This window comes from Rhopilema esculentum, chromosome 16 (genome assembly GCF_057945365.1).
Source record: "Rhopilema esculentum isolate cy_ngs chromosome 16, ASM5794536v1, whole genome shotgun sequence".
In the NCBI taxonomy this organism is placed as follows: Eukaryota; Metazoa; Cnidaria; class Scyphozoa; order Rhizostomeae; family Rhizostomatidae; genus Rhopilema; species Rhopilema esculentum.
Window position 1 is genome coordinate 8,437,862 of NC_142830.1, and position 21,036 is coordinate 8,458,897.

Consider the following 21,036-nt stretch of genomic DNA (forward strand, 5'->3'; position numbering starts at 1 on the left):
GCGCGCGATTCAGGACATAGCATGTTGTGATTCAGGACATTGCTGTTTCCCACCGGAAAAGGCTGCAGATATTTCCTACTGTCTGATATGTTGGTTGGCAGTTGTTGTGATTTTATTCTAATGCTTCATTTTGGCATTTGTCACCAAAACACTTTTATTGTCAGTCAAGCTAAATTAAACTATGAATCCAGCATCAATATATTAACCATGCCTCTTGACTTTTTAGACAAAATAGTAAGTTTTCAACATATACCATCGGATGATTGTGAACTGCCAGAAACTATTCGTTTGCACTTTGCAACGAGCATTTGCACTTTTGCACTTTTTGCACATTCTAATACCAACAAGAAATATTTCAAAAGCATTTCATTATGCATTCTAAATGAAAATATTCTTCAAAATATTCTACATGTATTTCTTGTTTGACTTCCCTTCTACAGTATTCTTTGAATTGTCTTAATGCAGTGTCCTAACTTTGCTTGTTATCTTTTTGGGTAATTTTCGCACAATTCTCTTTGTTCCTTACTTATCGGAGTTTTAGTCGCACCGGCTCCTTACCGCAGTCATTCCAGATCAAATCGATGATATCATAAACAGCTTGTTATGTAGTGATGATGAAATGTCGTTAGATTTCTCCTTGACCTATTGATTTGGTATCTGTAACTCGCAATTCAACAGTAGATCGAATGAGAAAATCCGCGACGAGACTTTCCGCAGGTCAAGCACATTCTGTGGGGATTCTGTTTGCTTTCCTGCTGCGTCGGATGAATAGTCACATAGATTGAGCGAGCGATAACGCGCGAATTCCCGAGAACTATAACACTGAATAATCAAGGAAGCGCTCATCAGTTTGCAGAAACACAATTTATCTCTCAAAATTCTTGTCCGGTTTAACAAACTCTTGAGAAAATTTTAATACGATCGACTGAAAATCAAGATACAAAAGCAACAAGAGGATGCATTGCACCTGGTCCTGGTTTTAGTATCATAACTGCTTCGACTTTTGTACACTTTGTTCTTTTAAGATGACTCTGTATTTCCACCATTCTTCTGCTAGATTCCAGTTTTCCGTTTGCCCGTTGCATTGTCTTCAGCAATTGCGAAAGAGATCGTGTCTTCTCTTAGCGTGTGATAAAACTTTAGCGATATGGTTCTGCCTCTTTCGCAGCGTAGAAATCTGAGTCCGTTGCTGTAAATAGACCAAGAAGGTCTATTTTTAGCAAATAGCCACAAAATGTGCAATCTTCAACTTCTCATATGTACACGTATGAATATGTTTCGATGGAGAATTGCCTTAAGAGTCTTGTCGCCGAGCCCACGTTTTATATTTCAGCCTTCTTTTGGTTAACTTTACAGACAGAGCCCTAATTGCCTAAAATTTTATTTTACATAGAGATTCATTCTCACTACATCTTTAACATATTACTGTTTTCAATGCGTCAGTAAGAGTCAAGTCGTGCATACATTCCACTTAAAAAGCGAGAGGACCAATCGCGTCGTGTTTTGTAACTTCGATCGCTGCTTTTTCAGCACCAAACACAACCAGACGGACCTGCTGCTCCGTTGTCGGTCATCTTTTGATTTACTCATTTTCTTGAAGTCTAACAGGAAAGGTATTCCCACATTATGAGATATAGTAGGGAAAATTATCTCGAACTGCCATTGTGATGGTCCGTTCCTTTCCTTGCCGGTCTCTTGTGGAAATCGTTTTAGTAATGTGTAAAATGTAGAAGAAAAAAATGTTCTTACAGAACTTTCATTGAAGATCGTCAACGAAGCGAAATCTTCACTACAGCATGTTTTAGTCTATCTTCCTGTCTCATGTGCTTTTATCTGGCGATAAACAGTAGGCTTATGCATAAGCAAAAATAATACTTGAAATATATGGCTTATTTTTAAAATAAATTTATTGCCGGTAAGTTTAAACAAAATCATTTTTTAATGGAAAAAATATCTCTGATTGTCGTTTAAAGGAGCAAGAGAGTATACTCGGTTTGGATGATTTAAGATTTTGTTCATTCGTTCATACTGGTGTGGGCTTCTTCCCACTCACGTTCATACTGGGGTGGCTAACTTAATCGTGTTCATATTATTTTTGTCCCACCTATGTCTATGTTAAATTCCACCGACCCAACAATAGGATAATAACCAGATTCCGTCGGAACCGGGGGGCAGGGGCGCTGGAGCCCCCCACAATAATTGTCAAACTGTAGTATGTTTCCTTTATAACTGTGTACTGAATGAGAAGGAAAACGATGGCAGCACCCCAATATGAATTTGGTTCCGCCGGCATTGATAACTAGTTGAGCCAGCCTTGCTTCATACGAACACAGCCTCACAAGTCACTTTGTAGGCTGGTCAATCCCACGTGGATGAAAAATCTCACCTCAAATGAACAGGCCCTAATTTTCACTGTATGGTCAGTTAAAAAATACAGTCAAAGAACAGTAGTTACTGTGGATATTTTTTTATGAAAGATATCTAGCTATGAGAATTGAACAGTTTTTCTTAGAAGATACCAGAAATCTGCAGCGTGAATACTGATGTATAGATTCTTGCCTTCCATGTTAGCGTTTGCTTTACCACCCAAGTCGCATTGACTGTTTGTTTGTAAAGGAGAATGTTGCGCAAAAACGTTTGAGCAACAATTGTCTACCTATACGCCATGTTAGAGCTTCAACAGCCCTTTAAAATCAAACCATGTCTTTGTTTATTGAAACATTGATTGAAACAAAGAAAATTTGAAACTGTTGAAGGCGTGTCTTACTTGAGTGCAGAGAGATCCTCGTTGATGCTGAGATTATTTCAGTCTATTGTACAGCTTTGATTCTCGTACAGATAAGCAGGTCGAACAGTTTGATTCATTGGAACAATTCACAGGCTTCAAAATAAGGAATAAAGTTTTAATGCAACGTGTGGGTCAGAAATGCCCACTTTCATAAACGAAATTATTATAAACAATACAGTTTCCTAAACCATTGGCACCAGAACATCAAATCTGTCGAATACTGATGCTTATCGAATAGAACATGGGTGAGGGTAAAAATTGGATCGAAATCGAAATATTGGATTATAAAAACTTATTGTAAGAGGCTTTATCCAGCTTTTACAACAAAATGAGTCTTGTTTGATTGCTAATTAGTTGCTAAATGGTTGTTAATTGGATTGTGACTTTTCTATTGTCAGTTGAATCTGTGACAGTTTCAGTATTATCTCTTTTATCTGTTTATTTAATACCCACTGGTTAGAAGTTAGCTTTATTCAAAGGAATGCAAGCTTAGACTTCCTGCAAGTGATATTGCGTCATCTGTTGCTTCTGGTACGAGGCATTACCATAACAGGCTGCCAACGTTGGTTCAGCATTCCCGTAATATTTCTAGATCAAGAAACTAATATAGAACTTAAAGACATTATATAAGTTTTAATGCCTTGACGTAAATCAACATTTAACGTCATTCTTTTCTTTCAAGCTCTTTTCCAGAAGCCACCACAAAAGTATGAATGAACAATTACAATCTCAACTTTAGTTTGATAATTTCGTACACCAAGAATTTGCTCTATCACTTGCAATTGTAGAGTTTCATAGCATATAGCGAATTGTATATTAATATTTCATAGTTTCACAGGAAATGTCCTTTTCTGTACGATTTTTGAATAATGGGGATCTTCAAGATATTAGGGAACTTTATGAAGTTTACCCTTATTATACCTGACCCTTGTGAGCGTACTTGCTAAGAGAATTGCAATTTCGTATTATAATATGCTGGCATTTGATTTCTTTGATATTTTATCGATGCTGGGCATTTAAAAACTCTTAGAAAGAGCGTCGATGCGATGCGATTTCCCGAAGACCTTTATTGAAATCGCATTTATGAATGTACCCAACACGCTCACTGACAGTAAAGTTTTCAAGGTGATTTAAGAGCTTTGTTTTATGAATAGATGATATGTACCACAACATTCGTGCCAATAATTCATAAGAGCTATAAATCACGAGAATCTCAGTAGACCTGTTTCCACGTATGTTTCACCGTAGATCTTGTGATTTTTCCTGTGATCAGGCCTTTTCTTTCTCGTGAACCATAAAATTATGTGTACCATTAATTAGCTATTATAAAAAGCGGATTTTTATCGCATTTAATGAAACCTTGAAGTAGCTCAAGAAGAAGAAATGATGTGACATTAACTCATGCACTAAATGCCTTTGTAGTAGACACACATTGACGCATCTTAATGCGCATCTCAGATTTTTGTAGGAAGTAGGCAAGGTATCGTGATTCAGAAGTGAAGTTGCTTATTTTGTTTGGAATTATTTTTGGGTAATTGTCGATAAAGCAACCAACTCTTAAAAAGTTCTCGATCAAACAGTAAAAAATCATCTTCTTCCATTGTCTTTACATCGATTGGTTGCTTGATTTGTCTACTAATAAACTGGATTTGTCTAACAGTTTTCTACAAAAAAATTTACTCAATAAATCTGCGCAAATGTTTTAATGATCGCCAATGCTCGCACTGGTTTCCAATGGCTTGATATCATATTGAAACCAAAATGGATTTCTATTTGTAGTTTGATTGCAGTAGACTTCGCACAGTAAACTTTGCAGTGGCATACGTCGAATACCCAGATGAGCTAATTGCCTTGTACTTGTACAGTTATTTACTTCATTTAGATCGGCCTGTTGAAACTGACCTAAGATTTTATGAATAGCCAGCATCGTGATTTACAATCACATCATCGACATAAAAGGTGCTCTTTTCTCTTGTCACTGTTTGAGCCTGTTCATCATAATGCATGTTATATTACAGCAGTAAGAAATATCATTGCTCTACGGATACGCAGGAAATTTGATCTTGCAGTTGCTTGGGTCAATGCGCTCTGCAATTATTACTCTTCTGCCTCCTTTTAATAAAACTGCAACTATTTTCTAATTCATTTCATTCAACCGAAAATAATAACATCTATTTAGTAGCTAATTGAAATTACTTATAAGAGTCTTTTGAACAGTAGAACTAGTCGGTTTAGCATTTTGCGAATTAACATCGGCATGTCAAACATAAATCCATTTACAAAGAGTACGAAAAGAAAAAATATCATGAACTTAACACAAGATTGCTAAAGCTTATAGCTCTAGCTAGAAAATGAAAACCTAGACATAAGTTTGGCATCAAGTAAATGAAAAATCACCACTACAGTACAGATACTCTGATATCCTTAGGGGAGGGGTGGGAAGGAGTACCTATCCGCAAAATAGCTATCGACGTGTGAACTGAAAATTTCAGTACAGACCATTTATACTGACACAACTTCACGTGTGAAACAACTTGAAATCACTATCACGCTTGCAACACAACACTATTGTAACCTTCTTAAAGACTCTATTCTCATTCTTTCTCCTGGGACTAAATAAATTCAGCTATTGAAATCGATACAAACGCTGCTTTACTTTTCCTTCATTTTAGTCATCAAGTGTGCAAAACACAGAATGACACAGAAGGTCAAAGTAGCCAGTAACAATTGAAACATAACCGTTTTGTGAAACTTTGGTGAGTCAAACACATTGTTTGACACAAATAATGAGAACAGAGGTATGAGCTTGGATTAGCAAAGACTAGAAAAATATTGTAGTTTTTTGGCTGATTCTGAAATACTGCATTGCGCAATAAAAAACATGAAATGAATCAATAGAAGTATGTTGAGAAATATTAATAGGTAAGAACATCGAACTTAAAAGTCAATGCAAAATTATATTGGAAAAGGAATTGAGGATTTACAGCATCTATCGAAATTCCTGGATGAGAAATATGCTTTGCACTAAAATTTTATGTAAAAAGAACTTGAAATATGCTTACCACTCAAACTTCTCAAGTGTGAAGAAAGCTTTATTGATGCTTTTCGCTTTTGCTGGTTTTTGAAATCGATTGCTTTCTAGCAAGAAAAAAATAATCTAAAAGATGAAATTGAAAAAAAGTTTTGGATTTGATGAAATGTTCAAGCTTGGGCCAAAGAACATGTGACATTTTGCGTACATTTCTGTTTTTGACCCCTGCTAGTTCAGTTAGGCAATAGGTATCAAACAATTTGATTACCAACTGCCAGCCCCGAAATTGATAAACGCAATTGTTAGCCGGACTAGTTAAGAACGTCTGATTTTTTGTGTCTAACCCAATGGAAGACTGCATATATATAGATTAATTGGTGGTATTTTGCTGGCCTGTGAACGCAGTCCATCACAGCTGACTTTCTTGTGTTTGGTCAAAGTTGCTGCATCTCTTTGTTTCGTTTTTTTTAACATCCTTCATCATCCTTGCGCTTCTCGAAGCATGGAAGCATGCTAGATAATCTTGGTACTTAAGTTTTCTTCACGGAAATAGTGCAAGGAAGAGGAAAAGCAAATAACCCAACATTGCTTGCCATTTTCAGCAAAGTTCGAAACTATTGGATGTAACACCTAGAAGCCGCCAGTGAGTGATGCAATAACTTTTTTTATCAAGCTGTTCATAATGCTAGGCACACACACGCACAGTAGGACTTTGGCTGAGTAAAATTGATTTCAGCTGTTTCCTCACGTGTGCGGCAACGTTTTACTTAGTCTTTTCCAAAAATCTTAAAATCCAACTGGTTTGACATCTTTCGACACGCATGTTTTCCTCTTGCTCACCACCTTGACAAATCCATACAAGCGCAGAAAGTGACATGAAAGTCTGGTTTTGCGCAGCTTTCGTCATTAACACTAGTTGGAACTTTCGAAACTACTGTAGGTGAATACCTAAACATGCTTTATGAGTAAATTATGCTCACGTGAAGTAAAGGAAACGTCTTATGGCCAAACTAAAATATCTTCACGTGCCTTTAGCAATAGCCGTCAATGATACCATCTTTGCCGCCTAATTTTGAGATGGTGGCTCTGTGATTGGATTAAAAACAGGAGTTACCTGTTTAATAATAGGAGTAGAAATCGTGAGCTGTTGTCACGTATAGAGGAAGGACCAGAAGACTTCTCGCTACACATAGCCTCTTGTTGTCTTAAAAGCTTTTTGGATGCTACATAGAGATAGATACAAACTTTGGTCGCTATTCCAGCATTATGTGATGAAAAATACAATTTTTGTCACAGCACGGAAAGATTTCCACATCAGAGCTGTGAGATAATCTTTCGATGTTTCTTTAGCATCGATGCTACGAAGCCATATTTTTTACTGAAATTACAGCAGTTTTCTTGGAAAGCAAATTTTAAGTTTTTAAGTTAAATTTCAGTCAGACCATGACATAATATAGTTTCAGCCACATCATGATATAATCAGTTTCTTTCCAGAAAGCTTTATATAATAATGTCATTATAAAAGTTGTAAAAATGCCATATCAAATATCATAGTCAAAATATTAAACGAACATAAACCTGTTAAAATACAATGCTTAAAACATGGTGACTATTCCATGTATTTAAATATTGTCTTGATTTTCATAGCTCTAAAAAATAATTGAATTTCGAAAGAACTGAAGCAGTTTTATTCGATCCTCTCGTGGCACCTTGATTCGTGCAGCCGTAATTGCAAAAATGAATGGCCTGGGCACCGTGGTCCTATCCTTTATTTCTTTAAGTTCGCCTTCTCTTTCATCTATTACGACCTATTTATTAGCAGCTATTCATTCACAGCCTGGTTACTTAAGCAAATAGAACGGTGAATTTAGAAAGACGTATTGCATTTTCTTAGTGAAGAAAAACATCACATGCTAGATAATATCTTATGCGTAAGAGATTTTTTTCGTGGTATGTTGGTTTTCATGTAAATTCCTATTTAATCAAAGCATTGATAAAACTTCATCGAAATTTCGCATCTCTTTTTTAAAGTTTTCATCTAAAATCATATCTTTTTCTACAGTTTTTACCCTTTGCTTGCTTCTCTTTTGAGAGGAATGCTTGCCGATATGCTCTTGTCTCAGGTAAGTTTGAAGTTAATTAGCGCTCGCTCTGAAACTCTAGAATTTCATAGATCCTATCTAATAATGCTTCTTGCAAATGCTTTACTGCACCTTAATTTACATCTTATTGGCTTTACTTATGCTCTGAAGTTCTTGGGTATGTCCTGCAGCCGAAGAACAATAGCTTTTAGCAATACACCAGTAAAGAAGAACGAGAACAAATCATTTTTAAGGAAAAATTAATTGTGTACATCAACAGTCTTTGCTTCTAAACTATTTTCGAAAAAATTTCGATTATCATAAAAGGATAAGCTTTCTAAGTTTTATCCTTCTCGAATTAATACAAAGTTTCCGAAAAAATTTGTTGTATTGAAAATGAAATAAGTGAAGTAATTTTTCCACCATTATAATAAATAATTGCAAATTAAGACATGTTGCTTTGAAATTTTGATGATGTACAATCATGAGCAGCGCAACTAACATATTTGCAGCTAATAGCGGGGTCTTAGTTTACAGGAAAATATGCTAAGATTTCGTTATACCAAGATTGAGGGCTGATATAGCATGATCTTATTTGCTCTGGTTATCCGAGTTTATACTAATTTTTTCTACGCCTTCTGTTACAGAGGACACCCCCACAGTTTCCTTGGCTATCCATAAAAGTGAGTTTTCAATTTATAAGCAAACTTTACTTTCTCTTGTTAAATGCTTTTTCTAGCCAAATTTTCGTGCATTGAAATTGATTTAGAGCCTTTAAAACTTTTGCTGAACTGTGAATAGGCTGACAACACCGTCTTTAAGCACTATGTTGACGAATTTATCTACCGCAAAAAAGGTTATGTATTCGTATTCTTTACAATGCAACAAATTTTATTTATTTATTTATTTATTTGATTTGTATGTTTTCGCACACAATATACCGCAAGGTTAGAGGCCCTGTCTCTTGCTTTCTCCACTGTTCTTCAAAACATTTAAGCCATTTTACGTTTTGTTGGTTTATTCGGTAAAGTGAATAACTGTGTTCTTTTTTCTATCAAGAAACTGAACAATAGTTGATATCATGCAATTTAGTATTTATTAGGAATATTTTCGAAAATACATTTATTTTGAGTAGTAGATTAAAACCATGAAAATTTATAATGGCTACGTAGCAAAAAGAAGTAAACGAAACTCGAATGTAACAAGCAAAGAAAATAACGCATAAATAAACGGTATCTTCTTCTAAATGGAATTCTCAGTGACTTTGTTTCATATCTTTTTTATTGTTTAAAATGCACCATTCTTTGTTTTCGCCTCTGCTTTTTATCTTTGCAACAAAAGACCTATCAAGCCAAAGATGTATCTGTTTCTCTTGACTAACATGTTTTTGTTGTGAAAACCCAATTTTTTATTAAGTTTCAATGCTTGAAAGTTCCCCCTTTCCAAGAAAAACCAAATTAAGGCGAACGAATTTAGTAACACTGCTACGTCACCGTGTTCAGCTGTCGTTCCCCGTGTCTTGCCAACTCTGAAATCATTATGCAATGGAAAGGCCATAAAGTAGCGTTTGAATGCAACAACGTTGCTCGACATCTGTTTAGCTGTATGCTTTTTATTTACTTTGCCTAGGCCCTTTCCTCACGTATTTTGGCTTGAAGTGATTGGGATCTTTGTTGGCCATTTACGGTATTTTAGAAACTAAGAGCTTTATATTTTTATTCGGATGCAACGAAACTGCAACTTCTGTACTACCGCTTGCTGCAAGAATCTTGCGAATCGCTGTTGTCAGAGTTTCTGGCTTTTCACGCGAAGGCTAGGTTATCCGAAGTACACAATGACGTCAATTTAAGTAGCAATTGTCGAAACATAAGCATTATAACTCAAAAAATGTACTCAACATTTGAAAACAACAAATTCATAATCAGTAGGTTAAACTCTATAAAAATAGCAAGAGCTGTGTTATAGGTGCAGTTTCTTTGCAGCCTTTACGCATAAGGTAACGTCGCAAGAAAGTAGTATAATCCTCAATAAACTAATGTTTTTAGATATTTCTATACCAGCAATAAAAACCCCTTCACATACCTAATTTTTCTTAAACTCAACAAATATTTGACAACAACATTATATAAAGTAAAAATTCTACAATAAATCATAGCACACGAATCATAAAACATTGCGAATGTCTTAGCGTTTTAATCCATCTTTATTTTACTATTAATAGCCAAAGAGAAATGTTGGTGACATTATGGCACAGCGACGAACTGGAAAATTGTTTTAAATTATCTTTCTAAAAGCACCAACACGCATTTTCTTTTCAGTGTTATAAGAAATGATTAATACAAACGATTTGACACCCATGATGTCACATCTCTGTACGAAGCTAGCAGAGATGTTTTACTTCTTCACCGATAAGGTCCTATTTCAGCAGACCTCTGATAAGGCTGTTCGGTGAATAGGAAATGGGAAACAAGAAAGGCACAATTCCTAGTGAAGAAGATCCATTTAGCTATCTATTAGTTTACTTTTGGCAAAAAACGCTGTCTTTAAAAGGCTGGCTAGGTTTATTCTTTCATCCATAAATGAGACTATGCTTTTCATTGTCCATGTTGAGTAGTTTATTCGAAAACCAACAGCCCGTCTTAGGGACAGTTTACATTAAAAATTCTGCTGATAACACGGGAAAAGTTCCTTGGTAGTTTGCTACCCATTTGCATTCTGATTGAAATTCCACCGTCAAAAAGATAGGACTTCTGATAAGAGTGTTATCAGGACTGCGGTGGACACAACTGCACCAAAATAAATTATCATAATTATGCGCTGAAATTTTTGTAGCTCTCATACATTGCGCATGAATTTATAAAAGCTGTTTTCAGTCATCTGAATCGTAAATCTCCTCATTGTTTAAGATAAGCCCACATCTGGCTTCAAAGTTTTGTGTTCTTTTAATTTTCGATCTTGAAATTCTCCTGCAAAGCCGTCAGCCTTTCATAAAGCAACAGAGAGGCGGGTATAAACCTCGTTGTCACGCAGCTCTCTCGCATTACTTTAAAAAGGCACTGGCGGCTGTTTCTCTCTTTAGAAGAAATCGTCACACCAGAAAATCATTCAGTAAGGCTTAGGAGTATTCCTGCACATCGCACTAAAATCCAAAAGGTTTCTTATCTACATTCTCAGACAAGAAAAGTTAAAATAAAGGATAATCTCAAATTGAGGTCACGCTGGTGTGGTAGATTACATCAATTATTTTACATCTTCAGATCAAGATTGAGAAGAAGTTGTCCTGCAGATCATCTCAAGCGGATCCAAGCTTAGGCATTTCCAGCTTCCACTACCATACAGGTGAGTTTTGTCAGCTTAATTTTCTTCACCCAAAAAGATGTAGTCGTGTTTTCATTACACGATCACCTGTGTTTGGCTGTGTTTTCTTTTCTTTAATTTACTTTAATAATATTAACATTCAGAGATAATTACTCGAAACATACAGGTCTTCATAGTAAAAATAACAATTTTATTGTTTTGGCCACCACCTTTCCTCGCGTCAGTGTCTGTGGGTCTGACTGTAATAACTTGTCTCCAAGATCACAAAAAAAATTTCAATGTCTACCAAAACAGCAAAACAGGCATGTTAAGTTTCAAGCAGATGATTCTTTCTTTGTCAAAAATTACTAACATAATTTCAATTGTTGTTCGTAATTTAAATTTTTAATTGCAATTTATCCAAAAATTCGACATGCTACTCGACAGAGCTCCTTTGTTATTCTCAAATTACTCATAGGCTAATGCTCGATAAATCTACTATTATTTGCGCTATTGGTCAGAGTTAACATACTAAAATACTTTCATTTCAATTTAAACTCGAATTCCTTGTTACTAAAGGGATGTTATTAGAAATCATGAATAACAATAAAAAATCAAAGATAGGATTTTATAGAGAAATGAAGATAGATCTTTATGGTTTCATTTGTTCAATATGACTAGAAATAGGGATCTAATTTGCAAGTTTATCAGTCATCATTATCAAGCCTTATGGATTCTTATCATCGATTTTTGTCTTGATCTACGAGCGATTTGCAGGTTGTTTTCTACGATGATAAAAAGTCTGCCGGCAGAAAAGGCTTGTCTGTTGCCTCGAATCCATAAAAAGAATAGCCAGGCAATTTCTCAAAGTGTCGCAATTTCATTTAAAGACTCTTGCAAAATGCCAGAAACCAATAAGATCTTTTCCAATAGCATCAAAAAGGTCGATCTTTGGTAGCTCTACTGATTATCACTTAGGCTAATGCCCATAGAACGTGCTATTTTGTTACCAAGCAGTGCAGATTCTTTGCCAGGCCTAACATTTCGGAAAATAGTCGATAAAGTTATGCCAACATGTCACTGTATTTGTGGAAAGAAGCAAATTTTTCAGCTTTTTAATTCTTTTAGTTCCAACAATATATGAGAATACTATGCTACTTATCATTTTATAAATCTAGTATGTTGATAATTATAACTGCATATTTAAGTAATCTTGACGCTCGAAATATGGTACTGACTAGTGGTTTCAAAATATAAATCCTGCTCAAATATCCGTGTGCAATCATAAAAGGCAATTTCATTTCTTGCATAACAATCTAAGCCTCTTTATTTAGTATAATTTTTCTCTTTAAATCAACCAACATCTACTGATAAACTATTTCAATGGGAAAGGAAGGTAAAAATATCCATTAACTCTACATAGCCTTTAGCGGCCACATAAACCTGTTCGTAAAAATGAGAGTTATGCAAAAGGTTGAACATAGCTTTGACACGATGGTCTTTGGTGTTGTTAAAAAGCAATCATGTAATGAAAAACATGTTATCACATTGTCTTTATATGACTTTCGTCGAAAAAAAGAACCATCGTGATGCAGAAAGAGCTTTATATGAAACAATGTTTTTAATGTTTAGTCTTCTCTACTACCCGCATGCAAATAAGATATAGTGCAAAAATCATTTAGACGGTTAGAAAGATGGAAAAATGCTGTGAAATGGAAAGAAATAAATTGTTGGAGAAAAGCTTTGAAGAAAAAAACTTTTTGATTTTTAGTTTCAGCGGAAGTTGAATAGTAGTGTTCACCAAAGCTCAAACGACGTCAACATAAATTTGAAAAAACTGTCATTAATTTCCGACATCTAAGCATTCACTGCAGAAACAATTTAACACGTGTCTATTGACTTCCTTGAGCACTTAGATGCATTTTCATCAGAACTAGCAAATTTGTCGACACTAGGAATGGAACTAGATAACCAGGAATGGTGATCTAGTACCATTCCTAATGGGAACTAGATGAATCTAGGAGCCAATGATGTAAAGGATGTTTTAATCAAGGGTGAATTTGAAATATTTGCTGGAAATTGTTTCATTCACAGTAAACAATTCATTATAAAATGAAATTTTGATAAATGAGAAGATAAGACTGATTAGTTGCCGATTAAATGATTTTAGTGTTAGTATTATGCCATCAAGATGCCGTCACCACAAAGATGAACGAACGCGTATAGCTTGTTTGCGAATAACCAACGGTACATCTACTGCAAGAAGAACAATATTCTAAAATTTAAAATCGATGCCAGTAAATGTTGATTCTTATTTAATAAAAATGACAATTCAAATGTCTTGATTAAGACTTAAAGATTTAGAATGGAAAACGGGTAGAGAATTATGTTTGCGGGGAGCATCCCATTATCCCATTACTGGCCTCTCTTGATTTTATCGACCATGCATTTAAAGGTTAATAGATATAAGAAACAGATATCAAAACCCTACACAAAAATAGCTTTGAATGCATCATTTCTTAAGTGAAGGCTTAATAAAGCGGTTGCCATGTTTTGCAAAACATAGCTAATTTTTCAGATAAAGATATGATTTTTTCGAGGAAGTATTGTATATCGAAACTTTTGTAGATTGCCGAAGAAGAGCACGAACATAAGAAAGATAAAAAACTTTCTTTATATTGAAGCGAGATAATCTTGAATCGACGACAAGCAGCAACGTTACACCTATCTGCGCTTATCTTGCCTGCTTTTGTAAACATCAGTGCTCCCTTAGAAAGTTCTTCGTGCAAGCATTGAGTTGCTGATGATCCAGTGATGCTGCTTGAACAAGATCAAGGGACAACGACTTTAAGTTAAGTTAAGTTAAGTTAAGTTAAGTTAAGTTAGGTTAAGTTAGGTTAAGTTAAGTTAAGTTAAGTTAGGTTAAGTTCAGTGCAGTTCAGTTCAGTTCAGTTCAGTTCAGTTCAGTTCAGTTCAGTTCAGTTCAGTTCAATTTAAACTCCACCACACAAGAAAAGTCTAATATTGAACAACGTGCAGCTATTTTAATGAATTCATATCCATTTAATAAGAAAACATACTACAAAAGAAACATACTACACGAATCTAGAGTATTCTCGATAAGGAAAATAGTCGCTGCTGAACTCTCTTTAGCTAAGCTAATTGAAGAGAGAGCACCTCACCTTTTAGAAAATGCTTAAAGAGAAAACAATAGGTAAAGGACGACAATCTCTAGGCTGCTTAAAAAGTAGGTTTTGAGCTTCTGATGAACAACATTGACAAATGATGACCTTTTGTATCTAAATAAATGGCTTTTATATACTACGTTGTAATGTTCTAACAATTTTTCAAATGCGTTTCGTTTTCCTTTCTTTACAATGATGTCAAGACCTGCTTGCTGGTGAAGATCTCCTTGCAAGCACTCTTACGTCAGTAATCAACGCGTTGTTTGAGAAGAGAAAAATAAATTAACCGTAGCAGAGGTTCAATAACATACATAAATGTACAATATACATAGTTACTTTGCTACAAGCAAAATAGATTATAGATGTCCCTTAAGGATTTCTTACTGCTCAAATCTGCACTTAGATACAGTGAAGCAATGAGGAATCTAGAAATGACAAAGTCAGTTCTTTTTACTTAAGTTTTTTGCTTCTCGTTTTGTTCAACGTTCCTTCTGCGCCTTTTTCTGGTGTCAGAAAGTTTAATAAACAGATGTCGGATTTTGATTTGTGAAGATTAATGAAAGATTTGGAAGAATATGATTGTAAAAAATTCGGGAGTCTAGTTTGCAATATCTTAAATTTGAAAATTGCAGAATTAAACCAAGCCGTTATTGATTATTGTGCCCAAGAAGTTCATGATTTTTCTTCTTCCCTGCAAGCAAGTGATGAAAAAGATCTTGAAAATTCTAATTTCGCTTTCCATTAACTCCTATCTCCTCAAATTTTGCAGCCTCTCCAAATCTCACCTTTGCAAAACTTTCTAACAGGGACTATTTTTTTCAAATTGTGTACTTGAAAATCCTAAAAAAACTGAACCTTAAACCTTCTCGTTTGTATAAAAGTTGATAGCCACCTTCTTTTCTTGAAATTTGCGTTTATAAACAAGAAAGAATTTTGATAACATTTATGAAAAGGCGGAAACATTGTAAAGAAAGAGTTTGGTTCTGTATCTAAAGGAAATTATTCGAATTCCAAAGAAATGTAATGTTTATACTTAACAATGAATGCTCCTTTTTGTCCATTTGGCAATTTCTTCAGAATGTCTGCAAAGCTGACAATAATTAATGGGAAGACATAATGATATTGCAAAATAAAACTATAGAATTAAAGTGAATCTGAAAATAAGACCCTCAATGGTTAAGCTTAACCGACAATACTTTATTTTTATTTTTTTGTTTCTAAACAGAATGATAGTCCTGCGTTCTTCTATGGAAAATTCATGTAAATCTTCTTTACAAATCCAGTCAGGTGCTCCGTAAAGAGATTGCAAGCATAAATCACACACTACGCAAAGCTTGCAGTATCGCTTGTTTGTTGTATCTCAAATATCTATTTTTTTTAAACCAGCTAAAGAGCATGAATAGGGTCCTATTTATTATCCAAGAAATATCATGGCTGTCTAGATAGGTATCGGCTAAAGACGCTGAAAATTTTTCCATTTCTTTTACGGGAAAGAATATAATCCTCCAATGCTATACTCTATTGATATAAGAGCTTGGGAAAACCCCTGCCTTGGATAGTCATATCGTTTTTTACAAATGGCTAGGGCACTACCGGAATCTCGACATTTGCCAGTTCATGTGTTGTTTTGAATTCCATGTGCTACCACAAAGAGACTTTTTATTGTCAGCTGTTAATTGGTTGCTTCCAGCTTCATGGGGAAATGGGTCTTCGTATTAAAGCTAATGAAAACTATGCTTTAACTATTAGAGGTTTCCTGTGTCTTTGTCTTTTCCAAGACTAGCATTCAGTTTATGAATGCCACAAAGTTCCCTCAACTCAAATAACATTGTTTCCAATTTCGCTTCCAAATGAATTTCTCAGCGATAGAGTGTATCCAGAGAGTGCGCAAGTCTTCATTTAATGGCTAATCCGCTTTTGTCTGATTCATTCAAAATTCATGGCGCTATTTTCACGTTAGCCTTTCTAAAGCAGACGTCGCAATGAATTTAGCAGTCACCTTGGTCTCTTGTTTTATAGGATTTCTCTAGAGGTCCTTCAAACTGTTTATCTCAAAAGCTTGAACAAACAGCCACTAGATATGAAATTCGACTACGACATCCTTGCATATAAGCTTTATAAATTGTGAATAGGCTTTAGTGATTTTAAAATAATATTAGTCATTGAAGAAGGTACATACATTTATAAGAAACGTAGCTCATGAAAATGACATAGTTTCTTGATTTTTTAGCTACTTTAAAAAGGTAGCATGAAACAAAGCTCCTAATTAGCAAGGCGCTCTTCTTTCTATTATCCATGTCAATTGCGCAGAAAATAGGTGCCTAGTCGGCGAAGAGAATCATACTTACAAAATGACCTTTTTCGAGTAGTTTCTTAAGGTTGAGTGTGCTCAGTACTACTTATGAATTCTTACAAAAAATGCCTGCAGTAAATATTAGTAAAAAGTACTGCCTGGCTGCAGTCTACTTTTGATCAAAACCTCTTTTTTGGGAGAAGGTGGTTTTGGACTTTAGCCCGTTTGGTGCTCCGCCAATTGGTGTCCAAACAAGCCATAAATTAGCTTCTGCTTCAGAGTTCTGCTGATACTTGCTTTTTGATACAAATTGGCCTTTTTCGATTCACTTTTATTCACATCTTTTCCTACACCGAAATGTTAGATTTCGGTGGAGGCAGGCGTTAAATAGAATGGAATTTTAGGAAACAGTTGCTTACCTGGCCTCATACGAATTACACTCATTTTTATCAGATGAAATAAATTTAAGTTCTTAATTTTTTCAAAAATCTGAGGCTGGATTGTTCTTAATTTGTTTTTAAATTAATAGGATGTGAGCAGTGCGATTGCTAGCTTCTTCGTTCTAGGGAGGTGTCCAGGCCCACACATGGCTAATGGCTGAAAAGTACCCACATATGGCTTAAACTTTTTCTTTTTTTTGTTAAAACGTTGTCTAAAGCTTACGGCAGCTTGGCCTTAGATTGTTCTTAATTTGTTCTAAACTTTTTACCAATTTTAAAATTAGCTTATAAAATTGTTCTTATAAAGAGTGCATGCCACTTTATCTGTTTATAGTAGAAAAGTACCCTGTTACCATATAAGCTATCATCTGTTATTAACCACGCTCTGGACCGTTCTTTGGTGCTCTTGGTGAAGAACACCATTCCCAAATTCAGTTGACTAGTTACCAACCCCTCCCCCCCGGTTACCGAGTACTTTTCGTTACCGAGTACTTTTCGTTGCCCGAGTACTTTTTGTTACCCGAGTACAAAAGTCAACACTTTTAAGTAATGAACTTCAAGTACGGCATCTTTCAATCTGCAAAATTTTTGTCAATTTGTCAAATTCGTCAAGTGTGGACAATGAAAACAATTTTAAGCAGCTCTGGCTCCTTCGGTATCAAAAATTCAATAATTCTTTGCATCTTGATCATTGCATCAGTATGTGTACAACCAATCATAGATGAACGAATATGTATTTAATTTTCGATATTTCTAGTCGTTTGCTTTTAGTTTTCAATCCAACATCCGTTATGACGAATTGTGGTTCCTGTTTGTAAATAAAAGTCTCATCTTTTTGGCATCAGAAGAGAAAGTTGACAATATTTTTAAAAGGGACCATTTAAAAAATATACGTAGGCTTGCTAAAATGTTGAGTTTTTAAAACGATACTGAAGGTAATATGAGATAATTTCAAGCGACAAGTGCGATTAACAACTAGCGAATGTCATAAGATTTGGTTCGCATCGATCACATCCTTTCTTGAAAACTTCATGATTAATGAAAGTATGACTTTATCAAATTAAAAAATCCTTTTCTTTTCTCTTTTGTAAATTTTTCGAAATATCTTTCCATCATTTTATTATGATTCTTCTTCATAACGACAGTCTAGAAATGGCAGACAAAGATGTGAACTTGATGTGAAATCATATGCAAATAATAGCAATTCTTACATTAAATCGAAGCATGACATCAAGAAAAATCCATTATTTTCTTCTCCGTATAAAATAGAAAAACGAAAAATTTAAAACTGCCAGTAATGAAATTATTTGAATGCTTGACAGTCCGAGAACTACTCTGATTTTTTCGTAATTTTGCGGACAGCCAATGAGAACGTAGAATTCGAGTGTGGGTAGAAGATTGCCTTGGTAGATAAAATTGCAATAGATGCTTTCTCGATAATTTAAGTGGAATATTGTTGAGCTGATCCTCAATGAAATGGCAGAAGATGAGATAATAATTGTAACTGAATGTCATTTTAGCGACTAGCAATGCATTTTTTGTATTTTTATCTTTTCATCAAACCTTATCGCATTATCGCTAACGTTAGTCTACGATATTGTCAGCTTTAGATAGTCATTTTGATTTGTCGCCATGAAAAGGGATGAAAATAGATTTGTTGTAGCTAGTGACATACCTTGACGTTGGAGACTTTTGTGAAGGGAAGGGGGGGTAGAAGGGGGTTGAGGGCCATAACAAGTAAAACTAAGGATACAGTATATTTTGCTGACACCTTTCTGCCAGTGCCAGATACAATCCTGGTTGTACCACATGTTAATAGAAGGTTTGAATTAGAAAAATCTCAAGTAGTGTTTGTATCAAATGAACAGCAAGAAAATTGAGACTGGATATTAAAAGAATGAGCTTGAAGTTATAAGCAAAATAAGCATTTGTGTCAGTCAGTGGCAACTCCTGATTGTATTTTTTTGTTACTTCAATTGATTACTAGTTTTTATTCCTATGTTTGCTCAACTTTTTCATGATCCGTTTAATTATCTGTAATCTGTCAGTGCAGCGACAATCAATTTTTTTATAATACCCCCACACACCCCATATCTTCTATTAAAGGCATTGAGTCGTGGTAGATAGGCCTTCTCTATAGGGATCATTTGGTTTCGGCGTGATCGCTGCGGTTTCATGTGATATTGGCATCCGTTGTTGACAACTTGCTATTGATGGAAACTGTTTTGTTAATCAGTACGAGGCGAGTTCATGTGACCAGTTTAAGATCAACCAATAGCATCGCAGTCATGAAAATCATGACTCGGCAGATTTTGGCACTTTGGGTATACCCAATCCATTTTATCATTACTCAATTCCTTTAATAATCTGATACATCTCTGTTCACGATTATCATCGCTCCTGGCTATTCTCTAACATCAACATACGACGAAAGAAAGGCCAAAAGATTTAGCTCAATTGTTTTATTTTCATTCAAGCAAGATTAGACAAAAATAACCTAAAAAGATAGTACTTTTACATTATGAGCACGCCCGTACTGGAAAAAACTTTGAAAAGGTCTTAGCGATAGCTTTTACATGATTTTCAACCAATATTATTCTGAATTTTAACCTTTTATCCTTGAATATTTAAAAAAATGACTTCGTTTATGAGCTAGAGTCGGATTGATCCAATCTGTCCGTCTATCTAAATGTTTAAAGTAATCAACCAACATTGCTTTGCACTATCCTTCAAAGACAAATCATAGCCTTTTCTAAGGAAAATAAGCGTTGGAAATAAGCCTTTGTTAATATAAAAAGATGGACAATAGAATTTTGCTTTAAACAGTTTAGGGTCAATTGCTGGTGGGGCAACTGCTCTCTATTTAGCAAATTGAAAAAGGCCCTGGTGAAGCCTGTTACTGGCGTTAATGAGTGCTTATGATCGTGTACTGGTGTCCATGTTATTTGCATGAAGTATTGGGCTGATATTGTAGACTAAATGATGACTAAAATTCATTGAAATTTCGTTGCGTTCTCTCTCATATACTCCATTGAAAGCATAATTTAAAATCAGTTGTTCCTCTAATTTGAAACTTTGGCGACAAGATCTTGAAAGAATCTCGATAAAAATATGAATTTATGTTTTCCAGCGCTCAGCTTTATGCTTTCATGACCATCATAATTAACTTTTCATTTCCACTCAATCATGTTGGCATGGGATTTCACGTATTTGCAAACCACAGCGCCTCATTTCAGAATTGATTTTGTTTGCTGCGCAAAGGCCTTTTCTAGTCTTATCGCGTGTAGGTATGATAGACCGCCCTGAGGACACCAGTGGTCACTACATTCATAAAAGACTAGAATTAACCAATTTCAACTTGATTGTTTTCTATTTCCATAAAATTAAGATAAAATACGTTCTATGAGATAAAAATTATTCCTTTTTTTACTGGGCGAGGAGATATCATTGGACAGATTGTTTTTAAGAAGGATTTGTCATGGAAAGAGCATAATGTCAAAATAACACAGGTGACTACTAGAGCACTACAGCAGACACCCCTTGAAGACTTTGTGAATTGTGGGTGGACATTTTCAGGGGGAAGAGAGGGAACCATTTTGCAATGAAAGCTTCGTGGTGTGTTTGTATCTGGGGCCGTCGCTAAACGCTTTCACTAAGGGGAAGGCAAGCCACCAATTTGCCATCAAAATAGGGCGTGGTCTTAGATAAATCAATTTTTGGGTGTGGCATTTTGACGCAGTTTATTCTATCTATCAAAGAGTATGTTCTCGTCAGTGAAACATCGCTTCAATTTTCGGGTTCTAATTTTCTTTGCATGAGTACCCGTGAGTACCTTTCTTGATTTTACTCTAGAAGTCAAGTTTTCAGCAATAAGACACCCTCATTTATTCAAATACACTCTTTTTTATAAGAACCAGTAAA

General features: G+C 35.1%; 1 protein-coding gene across 1 annotated transcript in view; it reads left to right on the forward strand.

The window, feature by feature from the left end:
• The first annotated feature begins 10,888 nt into the window (after window positions 1–10,888).
• LOC135682188 (GATA-binding factor 3) overlaps window positions 10,889–21,036 on the forward strand; it is a 43,801-nt gene continuing 33,653 nt past the window's right edge. The window contains exon 1 of the mRNA XM_065196963.2: window positions 10,889–11,239. The gene's annotated coding sequence lies outside the window, so the exon portion shown is untranslated. The remainder of the gene's footprint in view (window positions 11,240–21,036) is intronic.